The sequence below is a fragment of the Lissotriton vulgaris genome, chromosome 6 (genome assembly GCF_964263255.1).
Source record: "Lissotriton vulgaris chromosome 6, aLisVul1.2, whole genome shotgun sequence".
In the NCBI taxonomy this organism is placed as follows: domain Eukaryota; kingdom Metazoa; phylum Chordata; class Amphibia; order Caudata; family Salamandridae; genus Lissotriton; species Lissotriton vulgaris.
Window position 1 is genome coordinate 1,173,297,459 of NC_141694.1, and position 26,380 is coordinate 1,173,323,838.

General features: G+C 43.5%; 1 protein-coding gene across 2 annotated transcripts in view; it reads right to left on the minus strand.

Moving 5' to 3' along the window:
* Window positions 1-23,224, minus strand: part of FBXO30 (F-box protein 30) — a 169,163-nt gene extending 145,939 nt beyond the window's left edge. The window contains exons 1-2 of one of the 2 annotated variants that reach the window (XM_086927279.1): window positions 23,027-23,208; window positions 7,018-7,107 (exon numbers count right to left, since the gene is read on the minus strand). The gene's annotated coding sequence lies outside the window, so the exon portion shown is untranslated. Of the gene's footprint in view, window positions 1-7,017; window positions 7,108-23,026 lie in introns of both variants that reach the window. The other variant, XM_086927278.1, reaches the window with a different exon arrangement.
* Between the last annotated feature and the right edge of the window lie 3,156 nt (window positions 23,225-26,380).

Sequence of the window (26,380 nt, forward strand, 5' to 3'; positions counted from 1 at the left end):
TGTGAGAGTGAATGTCAAGCACTTTAAATTGGCGTATCAATAAAGGCACTGCACCTATCCCATCTCTCTTCTAGCCATGTAGCAGTCTCTAGGTTTTAGGTGCAGCACTTCTCCTGACCTTGCTTAGCCCAAAGTCGCTCTGTTTAAGCTTTGATAGTTGGTCACTCATTTCTTCTGCTGCAGCGCTGGACCTTCCAGTTGGTTCACAAGCAGAGGGCTGTACTAGCCTGCACTGCATGGGGCAGGTCCACTAAAGGTATGTGGCTGTCAGCCACACAGTGAGTCTCTGGAAAGCCTTGGCAAGAGCAGAAGCTCACGATATTGGCCCTCTTCCGGGCTCCAGCAGTCTGTTATAACAGGTGGGCCTCATGGATTCGGCAAGTCAGGTTCCATTACTCTGGTGACTCTTTGTCAGTCACAATGGGGCTTCCCTGAGTGGAAGTGGTTGGCAGTTCTCAAATCTAAGAACAGGGCTTGGGCATTAAGGACACACTTCTTGGGGCTAAGCTGAAGTACTTCGATAATGATCCGATCAGGCACATAGCTCTTTGGCACGATGGTTTACAGGTGCTAACTTTAAAACTGGGCGCCTTGAGGCAATTTCCGGAGTAGTGCTCCCACCAAGGCATGTTTGGGGTAGTGCAGAGTATGCTACTCACAAGGAGTACCTTGGCAGGTACTGCATGGTTACAGTTTATTTTTCAGCCTGGAGGCCCTGCATCATATTGTCTGGAGGTCACCAGTGCACACCAGGTGCCGGAATTTAAGTAACTAGCTTCAGTCAGATCAGCCAATTGTACATGGTGGACACAAGTGCCTTGGGGCCAACTACAAGCATAACATGGGGGCAGCTCAGTAAGCTTCAAAAGAGGCTGCAGCTCTTCCATCCAGTTGTAAAGACAAATTGGCAATTCTGATAATGCCAATTAAGATATTTAAGAATCTGTATTTGGCAGCCCCTTGCTCCAAGGTAAACTAATTCGCTCCCTTCTAAATGTGAGCTCTGCCGGCACACTCCTCTCTCTCTCTCAGGTCGGACTCCTATGTTCCCAGGACACATCAGAAATTCCTCCCACAGACTGGACTCAGGGTGGAGTCCCTGATATGTGAGAAGCTGGGCTGCCAGGCAGACACCAGCCCTGATTGTGCAGTGGTCATCAGAGTACTCTGGAGAGAACCCGCTACTCCGTTGAAGAGAACTTGGAACTGGAAATATAATTAGATCAACAGTTACTACTTTTATACAGAGGAAGCAGACCGGAAATCTGGATTCTCTTTTTGCCTTTGCAGAACTTGTTTGCATTGGTTCCTTTCCATGTGTTCTTCAATGGCTGGCTTCCAGATTCTGCCTTTGCTTTGAGTGATGCTCGTCACAATAGGGTCATCTCTAGTCTGGAACACCCGCAGCAGAGGCACAAAGAGGTTCAAGCAGTCTGCATCTTGACTAGTAGCAGCCACATCAGACACTGATCAGAAAGAGTTAAAAGGCTCTTCCCCTTCTGAAGTACTGTTCACACCTTGAAACATAGTGCAGTCCCATCCTCACTCCCAACATTGACAAAATGTCAGTCTCTGGAAGACTTACCAGCACCCCTATTTATCAACAAGCATTTACAATGCAATGGTCTCGGCATTGTTAAAGGTAGAGCTATTGGCATTGCTCATGACATTTTTTTTTTTTTTTTTTTTTAAACATAAATAAATGGTATTGTTATTTACAATGGCAATAGGTGATCATTAGAGTAGTAGAGAGTATTCGCGGACACAGAGCCACACACACACACACACACACAGATCGAGCCGTGGAACATGCAACAATTTCATTTTGCATTTTCACTGTTAGGGCTACGTCAGGTTCTATGAAAAAAAGCTTAAGTACAGTGATGTGCTAATTCTGTATCTTTGGTTTGGAATAAGCTACAGAAATAGCCCAATCACTGTCCTTATAATTACTAAAAATCCAGTACAATGGTGAAGGTGGATTTTCGATAAAATATACAGGAATGGTAACTGTTAAAAAGTTATTCTTTTCCTGCCTGAAGTCCCTGTAAGACTACATCACATTAGCCTGCCTGCAGCTAGCCTCTCTCTGTCTCGTTGAGGTGGTGTTAAATACTGCACTCAGAGCAGAGACAATGGTTTGGGACTGGCAGGGTGGCATGGGGGGGTTTGAGAATCCAGTAACGTTAATACCTTAAAAGAGACCGGGTTGAGACTTGTTCTTTTATAGTTTAATATAACGGGAAGTTGAAGAAGAGTCGTCTTTTGATCCCAAAACAAAATATTGCCTCATGGCTTTAGTATCAGTGGAGGAGGTATTTGGCCACAGAACCAGTGTGGAGTGAAAGAGTAGGGGGGCTGCTCTTTACCTTAACCACACACTAGGTGTGCAACCCACAGGTGCAGAAAGTTTTTAACCATGTTGGATGTTACAGAGAATGGTGCACAGTGGGATCGTTTACAGTAAGGAAAACCTGATGTGCTGCAAAAGTGGGAAGGGTTGCCTTTGGGACAGTTTGCCTGTTGGTCAGGAAGTGTCTAGGAGCCAATCATACCCACTAGCTAGTGAAAAAATTAATCTTGTGGTAACCCACTTTATGCAGAGCAAAACGATGTAATAATTCATGGTGTTAATTGGGTGTCGATGCAGTGTCATACACCTGCACATACATTGGTAACAGTGTTACCTTTTGATATGAAACGCTGGCCAGACACGTGTTTAGATCGTTAAAGGGGCGAATCAGACTTTCACCATTCCGAGGGCTATCAATGTAAGTACCACCGACCCAGGTAGCATTTTGCAGAAAGTGGAGGAAAACACATTAGAAATCCTATTGAATAAATATCTAACTACCACAAGAGGAGTTCTTTCATTGCAGGCTGTTTATCCTTGATTTAATAGTGTATCTGCGGAGTTTAACATGTTCATTGTATTTAAATTGCAGGATTTCGTCAGTAAAAGGCGTCAATAGGAAAGCTAGACGGAAGGCTAGTTAATGAGAAGCAAAATGCCAGTTTAAAAGATATCACCCTGCGAGACCGTATGATCGAATTCATTGATATGGTTCAATGCATTTGAAGGTAATTACAACACCTTTCGGGAAGTTGTCTACTGGTACTTCAGAATGATTTTAAATCACGTTAGTATTGTTTTCCTCTGAACCGGATGTGGGGTCACTTCTCTCCATGGGTGGCAGGCTAGCTTGACAGGTAGGCGTGGCTTCCAGGGTTGATTGAAGTCTTCTCCTTTGCACGTGCTAATGGCGCTGGGGGTCCAGCCTCCGCTGAGCTAGAATACAGTGGTCAGCCAAACAGAATCGAACAAAGGTAATCGTCCTAACGGAATCGTAGTGACTCACACACTGATTCCAATGCTCAACGGAAAACCGGAAATACCGTTTAGGTCTCAGAGGGAAAAGAAAGCTATTGTGAGAGGGCCTTAGGAATTTCTTGCCGCGGTCCCAATAACATAGAAACGAATAATGCATTGAGGAATTCTTTCACGCCAACGCCTACTGACCTTCGCAGGGTGGGCAGAGCCATCCACCCAGGCACGAGCACAATAGGGTCGTACCAATTCCAAACACATGGTACATGTCCAAGTACATGCTTCAAAAGCGGTGCGTCTCCCATCGGAGTTGTGACAGCAGGAACAGCCCAATCACATCCTTCCTCAGCCCAGTTGAGTACTCAATGAATGCTCAGTGGGCGTGTCCTGCAACCTCCTGAAGCGTTTGCAGTGAACTACACGAGGGACTACTTTAGCGCTCTCTGTCCCCTCCTGTTGGTTCCATTTTAGCACCAAAAAGCGTTAGTCAATCACCTGCTGTTAGTAATATCCGATTATTCATCATCCATATGCTTTCTATACGGATGGCAATCCTTTTTGATAGTTTTGCAATAAATCTGGCAAAGCCAGTGAGACTACTTGTAATGCCATTCATTGCATTTGTGCATGCAAAGCAAGTAAAAAGCACTTGTGAATGCATCTGCTTGCATGCATGACCACCTGAGGCTATCTATTGGCCTTGCCAGTGCTTGTTTAATCTCAGATTTGGCAGAAAGAATGCGTTTCGTAGAAAGATACATTGAGCAATGTAATAAAATTCGAGAAAGCGACGAGGCGGCATGTTCTCGTTCAGCCTGCCTCAAACTACCACCCATGTCTTTGGAAAACATATTTTGCGTGAGTGCTCCTCGCATGGTATGAGAGCTGTGAAAACGTGGCGCGGTCGCGATCTCCGCCTGAGACCGTGTTGGGCTCAAAAACGACGTGGAAAACCCCTATGCAAGGAGGTGCCCACCCCATGGCTATACACAAGGGACGTGGAAAAACCCTATGCAAGGAGGTTCCCACCCCATGGTAATACACAGGAGACGTGGAAACCCCTATGCAAGGAGGTGCCCACCCCAAGGCAATACAAAGGGGACGTAAAAAAACCCTATGCAAGGAGGCGCCCACCCCATGGCAATGCATAGGGGCTGCAGGTAGCGAAGTCAGTGTCCGAGCACCATAAGGCTCCGTCTCCCGACCAAGGTGCAGCTGTCTCTGCAGACGGAAGTCTAAGCGTCATCTTGAAAGTGGCCATGGGTCCAGTTAAAGGTGGCCGCTAATATCGCCATTACGGTAATGCGCCTCATTACCAGACCTGCTATTACCGTGTGTGGAACGAGCCAGGGAAACGGGGACTCTGAAAACTGCAGAGATGGGGTGGAAGATCATTGGATGCCCTCGTTTTCTTTATGCTTAGCTCAGCTGATGGCCTCAGACCCCAAGAGGCCACGGAGCCCAGTACCCCAGCTCCAGACGCTAAACGCTTCAGCAAGTACCGGAACCTCAGACACATGCAGCACGTGATTAAAAGAGGGGGGTTGAACACTACAACCACCTCATCATGTTCAGTCCGCACATAGGAGACCGCAGGCCAAGACTACATGTCACTAGCTGGCTGCAGTCTCTTGTTAGACGGCTCTGCCTCTGCAGCAGATCCCAGACCTACAGATAGTCAACTTGTGATTATCCGAACATAGCGCTCCAGTCCTGAAAACGCTGTTTTAAGAACTACATATATAATCCCCAGGTAGCCCCCCCCCCCCACACACACACACACATCATTTAGAAGCTACTCGGTCTCATTAAAGTGGGGTCTGCAGAAGACCCCAGGAGCCCAGACAGTGGCAGCGTGTGATTAACTGAAGGGAGGGTCCCTTGAAGCAGCGCTTTGAAGTCCCAGAGGCGGTTATCCAGGGCAGGCAGGGAGATAAACACCCAGGCTATTACTGGGGGCTTTCAGAGTGAGGACAGGTTCCTGTCCTCTCCCCTCACCCTGCCCCTGTATGCTGCAGGAGGTGGTCCTTCCCCACTTTATATTAGTCACATAGTTCAAAGTGTGCCCTCGTGTGTCCTAGTACTGAAATGTAGGGACATGCATATGAAGGACTAGTCACATACAAGGCAGAACTTGCGTTTGATTGTTCCAACATCTTTGAGATTGGGTTATTGTGGCAGGAAAAGGTGCTTTCAGCCATGATCCGCCCCGGGCTGCTCACTCCAGAGGAACTTGTGCACCCATCGCCTCTGCGCGCGCCTAGACACAGGGTGAATAGGGAGGTCACAACATAATTTTAAGGAGGCGGGAGGGAGGGGTGGGGGCCGGGGAGTGGCAGAGCACGACGGAGGAGGGCAGAGGGAAGGGGGGAGGCGAGCGGAGCCGAGCAGCTCCTGAAAGCAAAATGGAAGGGAGGCGAGCAGCTCCGAAAACACCACCACATTTCTCAGAGACAAGGAGAAAATGCCTCGGAGAAACACACGGCCATTTTCGGATTCAGGGGCGTGTTTTGCTGTTTTGAGTGACGCATGACGTCACTGTCTAAAGAACAGCAAAACTTAGGCCCCCGAATCCGAAAAAGACGGGGCTAAATCGGAGTGACGCATCTCTCCTCCAATGGCTGGCCTCCGTTTAGAAAGCCAGCCAATGGAGGAGAGACAGGGCAGGGAGGCGGGTTCTTCAGCCCTACTTAGAAACATAAGATCTCCTCCCGGAAGCTGGCAAGCCAGCATTTCCGGTCCTCGACCTAAAAAGGACAAAAATGACATTTCTAAGAGGAAGCAAGTCTCCTCTTTCCTCACTTTAGTGCCTGGGTTCCCTCCCTATAATCTGGAGTATGTCAGCTATACACTTTCATTTTCTTTGAAAGCAATCTCACTGCCACCTAGTGCACATAAACCAACCAGGGGCTTCAGAAATAGAATCCACAGGCCAGTGCCATTCTGGTTCACTCAGGAACTTCACGCCAACTCCATGAGAACACAAGCATATATAGACATTGGATCTCCGCACTAGGATTTGGAGTTTACCGTTAGTAGCAGAGCTTTGGGTGAATAGGTTTGTAGGGGCCCATTTGCATGTAATTGGTAAAAAGGTCTGTTCAGATTATAATTATTCAATATTCAGGTGAGTCTTAAGCCTAACTAAGGTGCAACGGAATGCATGCAGAAACAGACATGGACACATACATACAGCCATGAAGAAGGCCCAAGACCCACATGGCCTCAGTGAGAGGGCAGAAATATGTTTGCTAAAATCAGGGGGGATTTAGATGATGCTCGATTAGAACCCTGTACTTCTTTATTTAATACGCCGATTTATGAACTCCCATTTGTGGTTTAATTTTTGGATTTCCCAGTAGGACTTCTTAGCGGTTTCCCTCTATTTTTTCCTTAGTGGCCTGGTTGCCCTTTTGTGTATGGTTGTTAAATTGGAAGAATGAAAGTAGGTTGGTCCTCTCACATGCTTACTGTATGAACAAAAGTATCATTATTACAATACATGGTATGCTGCCCGACCATGCTACACACATGAAACCGTTGACAAGTACAACAGTCCTGCTGCAACTGAGGGCTCACTTAGAGCATCTATCTACAGTTAGGCCACAACCTGAACACATTTTAAGTCACGGGTAGGCCTAAACCATTGTGCACCCAGACTGGTATGAGGCAGGCGAAAATCCAAATACCTGAACAGATCTTTGCTATGTGGGTAGGCAGGACAGAGGATGCAACTGTATAACACCCTGGGAGCATTCCAGTAACCCCAATGTATGGTGCTAAAAAAGACAAACCACAGTAGTTAGTCACAATAAAAACAAAATTTGAAATTCTACATTTATAGTTACTGAATAATAGTCCACATATGAGTGCAGCATGTCTAATACATTGAACCAACCATGTGATTGATGTGCACTTTGGGATGGAGGCAGACTGCCAGAGATCACTGCACTGTTTACAGCTAGCCAACCTGGGGCATGTAAACAGTTTGACCATGGAGCAGGAAAGGGCAAGGTTAACCAAAAAAACTGCATCTTTAAGACAGGGACTGTACTTCATAGCTTTGTAGTTGTGTGGAGGTACAGGGCCAACTGTCCTTCCAACTCTGTAAACAGAAATTCTGTCTCAGATGAGGAGATTGCTTATTCAATATTTTACAATTTGTAAACAAATAAAAATAAACAAGAACACTAGTGTGTGCAAAATTAAGAGTCACTGGGAAAAGGAGGAACTAAACAAAGCTAAATACAATTGCCCGTCCTTTTCACATCCAACGGCAACTTCACCAATGTTAAATTAGCCAGAAAGAGTAACATTAGAGATACACTGTATAGAACTAATCCAATCACCAAAGAGGTTTTCTGCTACTGGTATGAGTGCTCTCCTACACTTGCAATGACTTCCAGGAAACCCCAGACAGCAACCTGGACAGTCAGAACTCCCACAAATGTGAATGTGAAAAACATCAATGCACTACATACTACCCCCTCTTAACACAACTTAAGTTGTTTAAAAAACGTGCAAAAGGCATCTGGCAGGTTCATTATTGGCTTAAAAAAAAGAAACAGATACCTTTAATAAAACATCTACTTGCTGCCATTCTATGCCACACCTATAGCCCTAGCCATATTTGCACCCTCCAAAACGCATGGCAGGGAAAACTACCCTTGTCTCAATAAGGAACCCTCCCACAAACACAGACTATCCTCAAAACAGGCCACATAATGAAACCAACTGAATGAGTAATATGGCCATGGAGAAAAGCTCAGATGATAACTCCTCCGGTAAGCACTAAACTCTGGAGCTTACTATATACAACTCCATTATCACCAGGGGCTATGAAACCTTAAACTCCTTTAAAAGCACTAAAATCCTACATTTTAACTTCGTATCCACAACCAACATCACATAGTTTATTACAGTACTTTAAAAATAATTTTAAAAATCATTGTAGTTTGCCAGTTACAAGCCTGATAAATCTAATGAAGGGTAACTATGGTAAAACAGTACAGATGATAGATATTAGAAAGCAATCTCACTCTTCATTTAAGTTATCTTTAATAAATTCTACAAGACTAAATATCCACAAAGGCAATGCCACCAGAATAAGAACCACTCCCATATGCAAGCACTACACACTTATTAAAACAAGCCCAATGGCTCACAGTCAACAACCACCACAGCTGAAAAGATCAACAACTTACCTATTAAACCACTATAAATCTGGATAAGCAAACCAGCAAAAAGATAAACAACTGCACCAACAAGGTGAGCCATGCCACTGTTTGTATAGGGAATCTGGAAGATTTACTAGATAGAAATGACATGGGAAGAGAAGTAGTAAAGGTTGTGACCAAAAAGTAAAAGATTGTGACTAAGAAGGTAAAGATGGAACCTATCAACTTCTACAGAAGCCACCACTGAATCCACAAATGCCTAATAACTGTAGTTTAGAATGATATTTTAGCCTCCTAAACCATAGTTGATTTTTCTATTGCTACCTGGATAAAAGCATTTGATCACAAATAAAACCTTGATGCTATTGCCCAGTAGAGTAAAACAACTGATAAAAATCCCTTAAGGGCTTTAACTTTTCTTCCTCTCCACTGAGTATGCGCCCTGTAGATGTAGTCCACTCCTGTATGCTTGAGAGATTGGTTTTGACTTTTAGTTCATGTGCTAGTATTTGATCAACCCTATTACCCTGTTATTGAAAGAGTAACCAAAGTACACCTAGCTTTGGCCAGTTGGTAAGAAAGGTGTTGAGTGATTCCACCACAAACAGCTGTTTTCCTAATGTTTTGAGTAAGATGGAAGATCTGTTATAATCTAAGTCTTCTCTTAATTTTTTGCTTATGGGTATGTAGTCATCTTATGTTGGACATGATGACTTAATTTAAACATAATTATGGGATTAAATACACCCTACACCAGTGGGCGAGCTCTCCAGCAACATTACAAAAGAAATATCCATTAGTCTGCTCCTGCACATCACCTCAGAAGACTGGGGGCCTCATTTAAAATTTGGAAGAGGGTTACTCCGTCAGAAATGTGAGAGATAGCCCATTTGCCTTATTAAAAGAGCCATAAGATATAATGCACTTGCAATAAGGTGGATTGAATATCTTACTTTTGTGACAGAGAAGCCGGCCCATCCTTCATCTTTTTAATTCGGTCTTCAAATATTGTTTTGGGGATTAAATATATCTTTGTAGTGGGGTTGTCCTCTATGATGAACGATACAAAGTACAATGTCAAACTATCTTTAAGTCACCAACTAAAATGTCCCTTTCAAATTCTGCAAATGCATAAAGGAAGGCCATGTCTTCTGCTGCGAAGTGAGACCATGTACATTCAGAATGTTTAATGACTGGCCACCAGAAGTACTGGTGCTTATGTAGCAAACCCCCTTTATCTATCTTGCACCTGGTCCTTGGGGTTGGGCATGGTGGCTTTGATCTGGAGAATAGACAGGGCCACTGCTTTATGTTATGTATGTACAGTTTTTTCCATAAATTAATGGGATCCGTTTAGTCTGGATTCTCTGTTTTGCATGGCTAACACAGAAGCTTTTTGAAGGCTAAAGGGCACAGAGAAACTGCTGGTGAATTTGGTGGTGGTGGGGGTAAGCGGGAGTGTGTGGTATTCCTATTGCTATTCTCGATTATCAGAATTGTATGTGTGCTAAGTTCCATCCTAGCATAGTATGGAATGTTCTTATGTCATTAGGGGTTAGAAGGATGCTGCTCAGTTGAAGCTTACTCTGGCAGCTGTTGGATGGGATCCTTTGTACCTGAATAAACTTCTGATTAAGTCTACAATGTTTCCTCATTTTTATGAAAATTCTACACTGGCGTAGCCGGCAGCTTCACCAAAGGATCACAACTCAGGAACTGCCTTCTATATGACTTTATTACAATTTCATATTTGCATTTAAGGTGAGAATTTTAAAGTTCACCTTTCATTTGACTTTGTGATTACTTATTTTCAAAGGATATTAAACTACTTGAGTCTAGTGGGATTAGAGCTTCGCCACATATTGCTTTATATGGGATATATGATTTTTAGCATATCGATGTGGGCTCATACTAGAACTCATCTTCCTTTGATTAAATGATTACAGTGGCTGCATGATTTTCCTTTATTCTCTGAGCTATAATTTCCATTCAAATTTCTTAGAATGGTTGCTGGAGATTTGGTACTTTTGTGGAAATAAGAAGAATTCAAGGAAAACTACTTGCTGTGAGTTTTAGCATTGGAAAGTGATTTGCTGAATGCCTTTATTTTGTCAGAAAGCGGCTTGCTGTGAGCTTTTATTGGCATAATTCAGCGTTAATACTGTACGTGTTGTGACTCGAACTTTTCAAAGAAAACATTTAACTTTGCATCAAATACCATTTGCTGGATGCAGAGATTTGCTGATTTGTTGGAAATGTATACTCGCACCTGCTTTATTTCATCTATTAGAGCTTCCTGTTGAAGCTAATTTAGTAAGTATTTTATGATGGCGCTGGCAGCTTGCCGGCGCCATCGTAAAATATTTACAACATGCCCTTCCTGTGAGTGACTCATTCATCAGCCCAAAAACAATCGTGAGCGTCGTCGAGGCAGGTGTGCCTTCTTCCCAAATCTACCGTGGAAAATCAGCTATGATGCTGGATAGAGGCCTTTGCATCCTTGACTTTCACGAGCGCAATACCTGTGCTGTTCCTGTGACCAGGAGCTTCTTTCTCTTCATCTGCTGAACTGATCTTTCTCTGACCTTTTATACACACAAGAAGCATGTGTGAACTCGCATGGAAGCCCTGCCCGTTTGGCCCCACCCACACACTCGCGGTTTGCACCGTCTTCCCGCCATTCACCCACTATGATGGACAGCTCACTCAAGGGACCCCTGCGTCCTTCGGGGCGCCTGACTTTGGGCTTGGAAGCCCCCCCCCCCCACACACACTCGCAGAGTGCACCGTCTTCCCACCATTGACCTACTATGATGGACAGCTCACCCAAGGGAACCCTGCGCCCCTCGGGGCGATTGCATAGTAACACACACATGGCCGCTGCAACATGCCCTTCCTGTGAGTGACTCATTCATCAGCCCAAAAACAATCGTGAGCGTCGTCAAGGCAGGTGTGCCTTCTTCCCAAATCTACCGTGGAAAATCAGCTGTGATGCTGTATAGAGGCCTTTGCATCCTTGACTTTCACGAGCGCAATACCCGTGCTGTTCCTGTGACCAGGAGCTTCTTTCTCTTCATCTGCTGAACTGATCTTTCTCTGACCTTTTATACACACAAGAAGCATGTATGAACTCCCATGGAAGCCCTGCCCGTTTGGCCCCGCCCACACACTCGCAGTTTGCACCGTCTTCCCGCCATTCACCCACTATGATGGACAGCTCACTCAAGGGACCCCTGCGCCCTTCGGGGCGCCTGACTTTGGGCTTGGAAGCCCCCCCCACACACACACTCGCACTGTGCACCGTCTTCCTACCATTGACCCACTATGATGGACAGCTCACCCAAGGGAACCCTGCGCCCCTCGGGGCGATTGCATAGTAACACACACATGGCCGCTGAAACTAGTTGAAGCTGAAATGAAGTGACTCATTCAGCAGGTCAAATCCGCGGATCCGCAAATCCGCAGATCGTGGATCTGCAAAATTCGCCCATACCTAGTTAGGACTGACCACAAACCCTTGGTGGAAATCTTTGAGAAATAGGGCCTGGATTTGATTTTTGGTCGAATTACCAAATGGATAATGGGGCTGCAAGAGTATTCTTTTCGCATTAGATATATTCCTGGGGTGGAGAATAAAATAGCGGATGTTCTTTCTCACCTTGTTCCTGAGGTCGGTGTTGAAGATTCAGACGTAGATGAAGAGTTTGAGGGTGTTGACAATGAGTTTGAAGAGGAATGGGTTTGTGCTTTGGATTTGGCAAGTATAACTGAAGAGAGATGGGTTAACGAAGTTGGTTCAGATGAAACGTTGAGTGAAGTTTTGTCTTTATTAAGTGGTAACTGGGTCTGTGCTAAGGCAGGGACTTTGTCTATTAGTCCGTTTTGGTACCTGAGGCATGAATTATCGGTCAATAGAGGTATACTGTTTTGAGGCACGAGATTAGTTCCCCCGGCCAGTCTTAGGAAGGAGTTGCTGCACATGGCTCATATTTCACATTCCGGTATTACTAAAACTAAAGAGAGGTTACGGAGCACGTATTGGTGGCCCGGTATGGACAAGTTCATAGAGAGAGAGATTGGGGAATGTGTTCCTTGTGGATTATGTGAAATCCAAATTTCCTAGAACTCAACCCATGGTAGTAAGAAGACGTCCTACGCGTCCGTCGGAAAACATTGCATTGGACATTTTAGGACCCATTCATAGTAGTGGTTCCCAAACCTTTCCATTGGTCATCATGGACATGTTTTCTAGGTGGCCTGAGGTTTTCCTTTTATCCAGTGTGAAGACACAAAGTGTGATAAGATGTTTGAGAGAATTATTTTCGAGAGAGGGTAATCCAAGATCTTTTCTGTCAGACAATGGCGTGCAGCCGATATCCAAAGAAATGGAGGATTTTCTGATGAAAAATAATATTGTGCATAAAACTTGTTTGTTATATCATCCTGAGGGTAAAGGAATGATTGAGAGGTATAACAGAGTGTTAAAGGAAACTATTACTCTTGCAAGATCAATGCATCTAGACTGGAAGTGTGAAGTATGTAAAAAAGTCGAAGAGTATAGATTAACCCCTCATTCTACAACGAGAATATCTCCTTTCTTTCTTTTTCGGGAAAAGGTTTGCAAATACTTGTTTGGAACCATTTTGGGTTAATGATTATTGTTGAATTAAAGGAAGAGTTGAAAGTGTGGATGGTCAAGATTTGAATGATAGAGAGGAACATAAAGGCTCAACAAAGGAAAAGGAATTTTGATGCAGAAAAAAATCTGTGAAAAGAACGGCTGTTGAGGTGGGAGATTGGGTAGCTATTAGGCGACCTTGTTTATTTGGTGGTGGGAACTCCAAACATCTCAAACCAATGTTAGTCATAAAGGTTTTCAATAACGCTGTGAAAACTCAGGATCACAGAATATGGAATCTTAATAGAGTGGTCATTGTAAGATTTAAATCAAATGGAAATGATGGTTGTGGTGATGGTTCTGGGGGGAAAAAAAAAAAGGAGGCTCACTCTGGGGAGAGTCAACGTGCTTCTACCAGTGGTAGCCAAGGTGAACATTCTTATAATAACAGAGGTGAGCACAATTATCTTTGTCATTCCTTTTGGACTTCAAAACGTCCATCATATCTAAAGGATTATGTATAATGTTTTGAAAATGTTGGAATCTGTATATAATTATTATAGGAGGGAGATGTGTGGTATTCCTATTGCTATTCTCTATTATCAGAATTGTACATTACCATTTTAATTGGACGTTTACTGCAACATTACATCTAATTGCAGCGATCATTTAAAATCCATTCCCATCTGCATTTGAAAATCACGTGCAAAACGTGCGGTATCTTTTCACAGCACTGCATTCATGACCAGTACTTTGATCTCCACAGAGGATACTTTACATGAAGTGGAGTTTCTACCAAATTTATTTTTTATTCAACATACCTAATTCATTAAATCCTACATGTAAAATTGTATACACAGGCTTGCAAATGAAGTGTCTCTGTGAACAGTGAGAAATGAACATGATTTCAAAGGAGAACTCTGGTGCATCACATGAATGACCTAGCCAGGTGTCTTCAACCAATCGGGAGCTACCAGTAGCTCACAGACACCTTCAGAGTTACTCACAGCCTTGAGATTATTTTTAAATAACCAAAGGGTCACATTATGGGAAGGCTGTGTTTCTTTTACATTATCATCATCAGGTTGCAGACAGCAGGGCATTATAGTGAGCAGTGCTCAGATTTATGTCCCAGGGTTGGGCACAGAGGTTAAGAAGCACCGAGATGTTTAACTCTTAAATAAAAGTCCTTTTCGACTCAATATTGTAGCGTAGGTACAAAATAATGTTTCTGAATGCTATTAAATGGGAGGAAATCAAAAGGAAATGTTTACTTCTTGATTGATAACAGCAGGCCTCTTGCTCCAAATGGCCAGTAGACACACTTGTGAGACCATGTATGTGGTCTATGTGCTTGAATGTGGGAAGAAATATGTAGGTAGTACTGTAAACTAAATAAAACTACGCATCTTCCAACACCTACGAGCCATCACTACTAGACATTACGCACACGATGGCCAAGCACATTTGGGAACCACACCATGGAAACAAAATGGATTTAAGATTTTATGGAATACAATGTGATGAAGAAGATCTGAGGGGTTAATATGGAACTACTAATAAGAAGATCAGAATCAAAATGGGATATTTTAATGGGGACAGAAAACTCATGGGAACTGAACGCAGATGCTGAACTTCACATCCATCTATACATCAGCCTGATCTTAATGAGAATATCACTACACACATGAACGTTACATGCCTCGAACCTTAACCACATGCGCGCTGCTGTTCTTCTGCTGTCATGCTGACTTTTTAAAAAAACCATTGTTCATGACGAGCTGGGCTCGTCATCAGTGTTTGAGGAGGCTACACCATGACGAGCCCAGCTCGTCATCAGCCTCGAAGGGGTTAAAAAGATGCCCTCTCTTTTCCGGTATCAAGATTTTTCTAACATTATTTAATTATATATCTGGCAGCTAGGATTTGAAGGTTCCTTTAGTGCTCACTTTAGAAATAATCTATACATTGGAAAGTTCATTGTCCATTAATAAAAAGTACCTCGTACAGTCATGATTTCACTTTAGAACCCAAAACTTTGCACTTACAGTGTACTGTAAATGGAAATGGCCTTTGAAAGAACGTATGGTTATGCACATTACTAAAATGTACTGTATGAATATACGGTTTAAAAAAGAGATGATATGCACTTTATGCACGATGCACTGTAGTATAACCAGGGGGTACTTTAGGAATATGGGTTATAGCCAAAAATGAATGATAATGAAGAACAGGCACTTTGAAACTGCATAGAAGAGGAGAGGAAGGAAGGAAAGATTAGGGATGGGATTGCCTAGTGTGAGATTCTAAACAAAATGCACTTCATTAAGAATGCATTTTTAAGGATGCTTTGTACTCTACAAATGAAATTCCAAGCTGATTGCACCTTATGAAGTATGTAACTGACTAGGATGCCATGTACTTTATAGGCATATATACAAACCAAGCAGTTGCTTTTTAAGAATTGCAAAATATCAAAATTAGACAGAACCCCCTCCCCCGAAAAAGTTCTGTTACAAAGTACCTAGAACAGAAAAGATTAGCAACAATAGAAACGGTCAGACAGAACGAAAAATAGAGGGCTCCATACTGAGTTTGGAGATGATAGCATGCTATGGCGTGTCTTACATAGTTTTGAGACAACAGTGTTGAGTGAATTTTGCACATTACGCAATGTTTCCATAGGAAATGTTATTAGACTCTTAGATGGCTATGGTACAAATTGCTCATGTTTATTAGGAAATAGTAAAATAGTGAGTATTAACTTGATGCAAGTAGAAAAGCAGGTACTGAACCCAGAAAATGTGTGTACTTATTTACTTCTCATTACTGTTATGGACACTGTTAGACCTGTCAGCCCTTTGGGTGGTCCCTCCTAATATTTTTATCCTCTTTTTGCCTTCTGAGTTTTTTTTATGTGTCCCCTACAAATTTTTGGTGTTGACCCTAGGTCTCTGGACGCCCATAGTTACTCGTTAACAATGTGGCATAAGGGCTCCTCTAAAATGGAGGGAGAGTAGGGGAAACACAAAATGGTGGCCTGTCCAAATCACCTCATGACCTGGGGCAATAGGGAGACATTGAGGTATTCAAGAACTTTCTGTTCCACTCTGGAGTCACTGGCCTCAGGCTATAAAAGGTGGAGTGTTGGGCAGCCATTTTGTCAGATTGAGGGGAGCGAGACTTGTCAGGAGTTAAGGCTGCCTGTGGGGAGGATGGTGCACTAAGGGGGGGTCTGTCTGTCTCTAGACTTGCTAGCCCTCTGTGCTGACGCTACCCCCTGCTGGTTGATCAAGCCCTGACAATACCCACTACCTCAGGGGCCACTTAATCCCTAGATCTCCCCCTTAGCGAAGCTCTGGTTTTTATCCTGTAGAGCGGAGGACAGCTGACCAGGGAGTTGAGGGGTGCGAGCTGTTGATGCCGACAAGGGCTCCTGACCCTCCATAACCTTGCTGCCGCCTGGAGTCTGGGTGAGTCAAGACTTTCTAGCTGTCCCGCCAAATACCCACCTGAACTATCTCCTCAGAACGTACAGCAGGATAAATCACCGCCACTGCCCTAGGTTCATTGGCCCACTCGTCGCAAACCTCACCTTACTGCTGCTGGCCCGCTGAAATCCCTGCCGCTGGGTTGCTGCCTCAGGCTTGGGGCCAATAGCGACTGCGGGCCCCCACTGAGGATATCCAGGGGTGAGGGAGCCCGGTGTTGGCAAGCGGAGTGGTGGCGTTGTAAAGAGGCAAAGGCGGAGTGGAGGCCGTGTCGCGGAAGCCTGTGCGAGCGCTGAGAAAGAAAGTGTCCGGAAGAAGGGGGTGGGATCGAAGGAGGACGGGCTAAGTTTCCTCCCTCTCTAAGAGTGAGAGGGCGAGACGAGGAAGCCATCTAGAACGCCCGGGAGTGACGCTGAGAAGCCCCGACTCAGACCAGCTGCTGGGAGGCTGCTCGCGTTACAGGGCAGACGCTGACATCGTGGCACCCTAATCGCGATGGTGGCAGAAGTGGTTGAATAGTCTGGCTGGGACACAGAACTGACAAAAACCCGGTAAGATCGCCGGAGTGTGTGTGGGGCCTCAGGTGGTGAAAAAGGGTCCCACTACTACCTCCAACACTTGACTGGGAACCGCTGGAAGTAGCGGGAAGAAGGGGAGGGGGAGTAATTGAGACAGCACTACTCCCTCACACAATTTCCCAAGGGAGGGACTTATCAGAAGAGGGAACTTAACCGGCAGGAAATGAAAGTTGACCGAAATTGCTGAGACTAAGGGCACTGCAATGATTAAAAGACAACAGTCTGCTTAAACTTACTGCTTCTGAATGTTCCCCTCCCAGAACAGTTAATTGCTCATTTGTCTGGTAAATCGATCTGATCTAGACCTGTGTCTCAATTAATGGAATCTAATGCTTGTGACCTAGTTGTGGTGGTAGAATATAGTAGTACTGCCTAGAGCCTTACTCTTTTACTGATATATTGCAGGGAGACATTAACTGAGTTAAACTTTTACCGCTTGCCTGCTCTATAATGCTCTGACTAAGTAAGATTTGCCAGGGAAGTGAAATCTTATATCACAGTTTATGTTTATAAAACAAGTAACCCAAATGAAATGTGAATTTATTATTGGAGATGCAACTGAGAAACAAACAAAGGAAATATAAAGCTTTTCTACCTTTTCTAATTATGGTGCGGTGTCATTTTTAAGTGGAAGTACCCTGTGCTACTGTATTGAGTCCCATTGCCTTGGAGTTAGGCCTTACCACTCTGTGCTAAGCTACCCTAGGTGGACCGGAGACACCGGGTCTAACAGACACTATATGGATATTGTGAAAGTTGTGTCCACTACCCACACAGAGAACATGAATAGACAATCCATGTCATGTAATTGCAAAAGAAAATGAAAAGATAATACAAAAATGGTGGGCAATGCAGAAGACAGAGATAAAATGTTTAGCAGTCTAGTTGTCTTTTAACAGGTGGTGGTAAATGGGCTATGTCCCTTTAAATGGTCATTCTGGACTTGTAAACTCTATGGCCCAGTGGAAGGCTCTGCACAAAACGCGGCGACCATTACCACACAACTGCACTTTTGTTAAGACAAAAATGAAGGAATTGGTGTTACCGAAAAGCTGTGCTGTCTACTTCTGCAGCCCGATTTCGAAATTGGGGCGGCAGCTCCTGAACTAGGGTGGTTTGACAGGAAGTGTTTGGTGAAAGAAAGAAATAAATACAATATTGTTTTTAATAAGAGAAATTTAAAGTGAAGAAAAATATTTCTATGAAACATTAAGCTTTAATATTTTTCTCCACCTTTAATTAAGCCAATTACATCTTAATGTTTTATGAGGCATGTTTCTTCACTTTACATTCCTCCAATTTAAACAAATGGCTGTATTTTTCTCTTATACACAGTCATTCCGGATTTGACATGAAGGCGTTACATGTCAAATCGGGAACGACTGTGCCGCGAGGGAGTCTCGATTGCAAAAGGGGCATATCACAGCACAGGATCATGTGACTACCAAAATTAACTAATAACCAGTGGATCTATACGAAAAAGACGTGAGGCAGTCTTCTGTTATAACATAGAGCTTAAAGATACTTAGTCAACAGAGACAAGCGAATCCCCACGACAAGACTTGGACATTTATATATTATTATTTGGTCGCCCATACAGACAATGATTGAAGCCTTGAAAAAGTTTAGATGGACCGACCCACGTGTCGGCTGCCAGTTCAACGCTTAAAAGGAGGATTGTCACATCAAGATGTTTAATCCCGATTATATTGTTACTGTTTTTTAACTTTGTAACTCAAGACTGACATGTATTCACATTAAATTGATACGGCAAGAACTATACTGATGTCCTGCTGGTGCTTTGAATTGACATGTTCAAATACCTTTATGAATTCATATAAAACTGAATATGGGTGCCAAGGTTTATATTTATTTTATGCTTTCACTGGGTCCAATTGGGCTTCGGTGTTTTGGCACCTTAGGCAGTGGGTTGCAGTTATATTAAACCTCGAGGGGCACCGATACTTTTATGCTTCCACTAAATGCACAAAGAGAATAGATGTGCTACCAATTATTTCACCCCTGCTATCTGTAAATATTGTTATGAACATTTAATGCAGGACATTTTTCTGCACTTTGAAATTTCCCCATTTAAAAAAAATAAAAAAATTGTTGTATGTTTGCGTTATACTTGTAACAGTACCACATATAGTTAAAGGTATTATTTGTGCCACAAGTACATATGACACAGGCTGTTAGTCACACATACATTCATAAGCACACATGTTCATACATCCCCAAACGCCACGCTTTAAGTGACATACAAAAAAAATAAAGGAGATCCCCGACACAGACTGTGCGGTCTGCTTTATAAACTAAAAACTGTTAACTTTTTCTCACTGAAATATATTCAACCAGGGGAACAAGCCAACTGCACATTTTTTGCAGCACGTGAGAACTATCAGCAGTGGCTCTACGTTGGAGTCTACAACATAAATTTTCAACATAACAGACTGATGCTTAGTGGCTAATGTAGCTCACAGTATGTGGGGAAATAGCCATGATTATACAGGAATATATGGTAAGAAAGTGCTCAGATTCTACTGTGCATACTACCTAGTATTGAGTTAAGAAAACATCCTCAGTTAACGTGAAGAATATTTCACAACTTCCTTCGAGGATGGAACAAAGTTCAATATATGTGCAAGCCACTCCTGTAATGATAGCACAATGCGTTCCTTTATTTTCAATGTCTCGAATCGATAGATTAATATTCAAGTCGATTTTACAACCACTTTTAATAAATGCATTTTAATTTCACAAGTAATAGGCGCTTCATCAGGATAAGAGGTGGAAGAAGAGGACTTTTTTTTCTGTATGTAAGAACTTTCTGAACCCTAAAGAAGAAATTGTGCAGAACAGTATGGGCATTTTTAACTGGAGGTGGACGAGCCAACAAATTGACAGCGGATCCGAGCCCTGAAAAGTTCTCTGTAAATCATGCAACAAACATCAGGTAAAAAATGGTACGGTCTCTTCAAAATTCTAACGTGTCTTTTTTTAACTTGTGGAAGCTTTGACATTATAATCTATAAAATTAAACGGAATAAATGTTTGCACCGCTCGTATTCTTAACTAACGAATTTGAAGGTGCTTTCATATACAGTAATGAAGAAAAAGGAGATCGGGAAAAAAATCTTTGCCTAAGATCACACAATTTAGTTCAGAGTGGAAGCCGGGATTAAACCCAAGCTTTCAGGTTCCACTTCGTACAAACCAGCTACTAAAAGGATGCTTGCCTCATCTTTTATTATTTCTTTTATACCTCAAATACTAATGATTTGCTTGTAACTCTCTGAAAGAGGATACAGCGAGGAAGGAAGGCAGAGGCCACATGAAAGCTGGACTCAGTTGGGGGTTGAGGTCCCAGGAGTACCTCGAGCTGATCAGAGCCAGGCATTTAGCTCGAGCCTGGCTCGAGTTTCTAGTGGCTCACCTACCTCTAATTTTTAATCAGATCTCCCACTGTGATTGTTTTCAAGTGCTGTGTTCTAGAGCACCATACTATGACACCTGTATGTAAAAAAACAAATATTGTAGAAAAAAATAATTTGATAACAGAAAAAATAATACGGGATAGACAAGTTACAATACCCCTGCAAATCTGCAATGAAAGTAGACAGTGAATGTGAAACTCTTTACAGTAAATCTTTGAATGGGGAATGTTTCTGTGAAGACCGGTCTCAAAAATCTCAGTCGCAAACACAGCTACAATTCACAGCATCATTTACACAAACAAAAAATATTTTAGGTGTACGAACCAACACCCTAAGGTTGCAAGATAGTTTCAAGATTGCCTTTGTAAGGATTATAATTGTTTGCATTACAACGCCTAACTTTGCAATACATCATCAGATAAGAGAGAAACCAAGCAAATCTGTGTGATGGAGATGCAGTTCTATAAGCAAATAGAATGGGAGAACTAAAGTAACATAAAACAAATCTGTCAGCCTACAATGCGCCCACATATAGCACAAGTTGAAGTAGGACACATTATTTTAATGGCAAACGTGCCACTTTTCTTCCTAACAAGAGGAGATGTGTCAAAGCACTCCTACTTAGAACTTATTATAAATCACTTATGAGTCTAACATAAGTGCAGAGCGACATGCAATCACTGATTTCACAAATGGTGAAATGTGGTTAGACAGGAGAGTGATGGCTAAGTGCTGAGCACAACAGGACAATTAGAGGACACCATAACCTTCAAAAAGTAATATGTATAATTGCAAGCTATAAATTAAACGGTAGAGGCTTGAATAAGGCAATGAATGTTTTTATTAATGTTATCGTCAACGACATAACCGCACTACTTTAATTGTGCAAGGGTATACAAAGTTGCTGACTATTTTTTAGTTACACCAAATTCTAATCCCAGTCATAGGATGGTAATTTATAGACTCTCTCGTTTGTTGTCCAATTTACAGTAATCGTTTTGGTGACAGATCAGGCCTCTCAGTGTGAATGTTATTAGCATGATTGTAGCAATAAGTCAAGCTACTGGCTCTGCGACAACTGGGACTTTTCCGTGAAAACACAAATATATATTATTTACAAGGGACGCTCTCTGAAGGTACAACATCGTCCTAAAGCTTTCAGCTTTACAACTAGTGAAGCTTCCCTCCACCCTCAAAGCGTTCCTTGTTTGGAAGTCTACATTGCTCGTGCTGCAAGGAGACTATCCCCTGCACAACTAAACACTTAAGAAAGGTCATCTGAGAAAAGGCAAATAGGTGAGCTTTTTTTGGTAAGCAATTCAGGACTTTCCGATTAAAGTGCAGGAATAGTGTATCTTCGGATGGTGGTGAATGGGGGAGGAGGCACGAGAAAAAATAAGCACTTAGGGACCTATTTTAAACTCAAACTACTAGGCAACAAGAGAACCTCCGGACAGCCGCACCTGGTAACATGCACAGTCTTTCATAACAATATTCTGGAGAGGGCATAAGCTGGGTGCTGTGCAGACTACGACGACTTGGCATCGGTATTATTGGCAGCCCTAGAGCGACAGAAATTCAGAGGAAGTCTTTTAGAGATGTACAAGAGTTTATAAACAAGTCAAAAAGTAAAGTACCAATAATCTCAACACAAAAACATCTTTCGTAGCCTGATCTCCCTCATTGCAAAGGCTACGTTCCTGGACTGATTTACGAAAAACAAAACTCCAAATTTCCACGAAAAGACAAAACCTCTGAAACTGTCCTGAATATATATATATATATATATACATACATACATACACACACGCACACAGTCAGCACCGAGAATAAATTAACCTTGAAAAGTGGAGCTCCTGGATTACTACTAACTCACATTAAAAAAAAAGAAGAAACTTCCATTGACATCAGGAGCTTCTTGACAGTACAGGAAAGCCTATAAAACAATTAAATTTTAGGGAAGGAAACTTAGTCTAATTATTGAAAGGCGCTGGGAATCGTCAACCAGACCCCTTAATATTTAAAGGGTTTGTTTCACATTTACTCCCAGAGAGAGAGAGAGAATCAGAAACGGCCACTTAAACAATATGAATGAAAGTAGTAAGCCCGCATTAAAGGCGAGACCTTAAGCCTTATTTTCAGCTTAAAATAATCACTGTGGTGCCGTGACCCATCAACATCTTCACCTCGTCCCGTAATAAGTCAAAGGAAGTTAAAGTTGCACCAGCCATGGCGTATTCTGACTCAACGAAACACTGACAGGTTGAGAGTCGGAGGGTGAAAAGAGAAGCTTGCTTTAGTGATTACGGCGCACCAGAGATGGACAGAGGCCTCAGGACGACAGCAGGGACAAACAACAACAGTCCCAGAACACCAAAGCCAGCAGCGCGCACTTACCGTCACTGGGATTCTGGTCATTCCCCAGCTCCAGAGAGCAGTCTCCTCCTGGTATCAGCTGCCACTGTCTGGCAGCCTCCTACCCGGTACTCGGCCTCTGCCCACCACTCCCCAGCGGGACTCTCCTGCACTCCTTCCCAACAGGACAGTCAACTTCCACGAAGCTTGCGCCTGACGTCAGTGCGCAGCCAAGACGCCAGACAGCTGCACGGCCAACGAGTATAAACATAGAAGAAGTACCCAAAACGGCGCGCTGAATACAGGCATGACTTCGCATTCGGTGAGTGTTAAAGCGCGTCCATATTGGAGCGGGCGATATAGTTACTGTTAAAAAGTAAAGTACGATGTGAACTCAAGTACCCTCCTCCGACTGCAAGAATAAGTAGTACTAATACGTTCATGCTCATCGTTGGTAGTATAAGAGATTTTCACTTTTTCATACACGAAAATATATACTGCTTTAGGACAAAGGTTCGAAATGGGTGTTCTACGAGAAATTTCGGTATGGACTAGCGGAATGTGCACCGGTAACCTTCAAAGCTCCACATGATATTAACTAAAAGTTCTGAGGAATAGATGCGATTTGGAGTGTTTGGGGCGACCTGGAAGGTCCCTCAAATTGGTCAAATATTCCTTGCTCAATCTGCAGTTTGAGAATGAACTGTAGGAAACTCACGATTTTGTAAACCCAAATGCAATAGGTGTCGCATTACTGAAAGTTTGAGCTATTGGCATTGCAAATTATAACAGTCCTGCCAAGTGTCACACATCAGGTGTGACACTCACGCATTTCAGTGCGGTGTTCCGCATCACCGCACTGAGATGCATTGTCACGCATTTTGCCACTAGTTAGCACCGGCTCTGCAGCAGCCTCCGAGAGGCGTGCTTCTGCCTTGGAGCCTGGGTTGATAAATAGTTAATCCAAATTTGCTCTCAGCTGGAGTGTCTGAGAGCGTTACAAAAACAATGTAACACATCAGACTGCCCACCCTGCTGTGTCGATTCATCCGGCCTGGCTCGAGACTACAAGGCGCCGCGGCGCAGCTTTAATGACACTCTCACTTGACACTGCTGTCAATTATGTAAACGGGGGTGCGGGGCTGCCCTCTCAGTCGATGCTTCTGCCTGGCTGTCTGTCAGTGGCACTGCACACCATGGGGGTGCCCGGGATATTACCCGGATGTGTGCAGTGCCATCACGTCCGGAGGAAGAAGATTCAAAGTTATTGAGGCATTAGCGCTGGGGACTCTATCTGAGCCAGTCGAAGTCCTCTGCTCTCATGGCCGCGCAGGAGGCTGCATCGGTGATCGGCGCGGGTGGCGCAAATTGCTATCAGAGCAGGGGGGGCGACTCAAGTGAGTCACAGCACAGCAGCAGTGTCAGGGAGAAAGAAGACTGCTGCTGCAGAGTGAATAATGCAGTGCTGCAGGCCGCAGATCGGGTACCTGTGAGCAGCCGGACGGGGCGGTCACAGACGGGAAGAGTCTCTGAACTAAGTTCAGTAAGTGTGTTTAAGTACATGAGTCATCTGAAAAAATTAATTTCACGCAATTCTGCAGGGCTGATCTGTCTCATCATCCTCAGTGAGCCTCCTGAGTCCTCCTTTATCTGCACACAACATTCACGGCACAACAGTTTCCTCAGAGCGGGGGCGGCTGATGTAACGATTTCGCTACACTGGCTTACAGGTTCACTTGACACTGTTTTAATGCCAATGCCACGACACATGATGATCTATTACTAATCTTCTGCAAAGCGCCGCCGTTTGATAGTTTTCTCCTGCAAATGAAAAAACGCAGGTATTCTTAAAGGAAACTCAAGAATCTTTTTTTATGTTAATCTTTATTTTAAAAATACATACGTTATAACCTGGTTCAATTTAGCAGTGGTGATGGATCGATGTTGCTTTCATGAAAGTGGCCCAGGAGTTCCAAGTTTGTTTGGTGGCGAATCTCTGAGATTACTAGGCATTGTCTTGATTAACTGTTTGGCTTAACAAACCATTTGTTTTAATTGAAATGTGTTCAAGACATAACATTCAAATGTATTAAACTATAGTCATGCTCCCAAAACATGTATTTTATTGGTTATTACGATGCCAAATATGTCTGCCAGGTGTCCCTGTTATCAAAAGAAAGTAGGTCAGCGATCTTGTAATACTTTAGGAGCATTGGGAAATTTTGAGGCAGGTTTCATACCACAAAAGGGGTAATTTATCTTACTAAATAGGCATAACTGTTGATCTCTATTCAGTTCTTGGTTCTCTAACATGCATCAGTAAAGGTGCTAAGATATTTATATGTCGCACTTAAAAAGACTGAATATATGGCTATATCACTCATACACAGTCTCAAACTTTGACAGCTATGTATAGGTCACTGCAATTACTCCAGTTAGTTTAAACATAGGCATGCTATTCTTTGAAAATGCCAGGGGTTAACTTGTTTCGCAGTTAAAATGAATATTATGTATGTGTGTGAATGGTGTGTGCTGATTTCCAGCTGCAACAGAGTCCAATAATCCAAGCTGTCGGTAAACCATGAAATATGATATTGTGCTGCTCAATTTTAATGCAATTGCTGCAAACGTTTTGTGTCTAACCAGATAGAAACATAATACAGTACTGGTTGGTGTAATGGTAAACAGTGGCAACTGTATTATAGTGCTGTGAGGTCCCAGTCTGCTTCAGAATGCACTGTGAATATGCAAGGCTATAAACGTTTTATACGCTATGGCACAGTCATAATGATCAGATCAATACAATCCTATTCTGAGCAGCTGCAGTGCCTGCCTGCCCTCCGTTACTGAGAACTGCAGTCACACATTCTATCTCGTTATTGTGCCTCCAGTTCTGGTGCTTTGGAGTAGTTTTAAGATCTTTTTAGCGTTTCTATTGCTCAAATGGCTGTCATTTCTGATATGTATGTGTTTCCCTCGTCTTCATTGCTTGAACATCATCTCCTGCGCTGACGACACCCAGCTGATCCTCTCCCTGACCAACGACCCCGCCGCCGCCAGAGCCAACCTTCACGAAGGGATGAAAGACGTAGCCGAGTGGATGACGACCAGCCGCCTGAAACTGAACTCAGACAAGACGGAAGTCCTCATCCTGGGCTCCTCGCCCTCCGCCTGGGATGACTCCTGGTGGCCCCCCGCCCTGGGCACCGCACCCAAACCGACAGACCATGCACGCAACCTGGGCTTCATCCTGGACTCCTCCCTCTCCATGACCAGACAAGTCAACGCCGTCTCCGCGTCCTGTTTTAACATCCTGCGCATGCTACGGAAGATCTTCCGGTGGATCCCCACCGAGACCAGGAAGACGGTCACCCAGGCCCTGGTCACCAGCCGTCT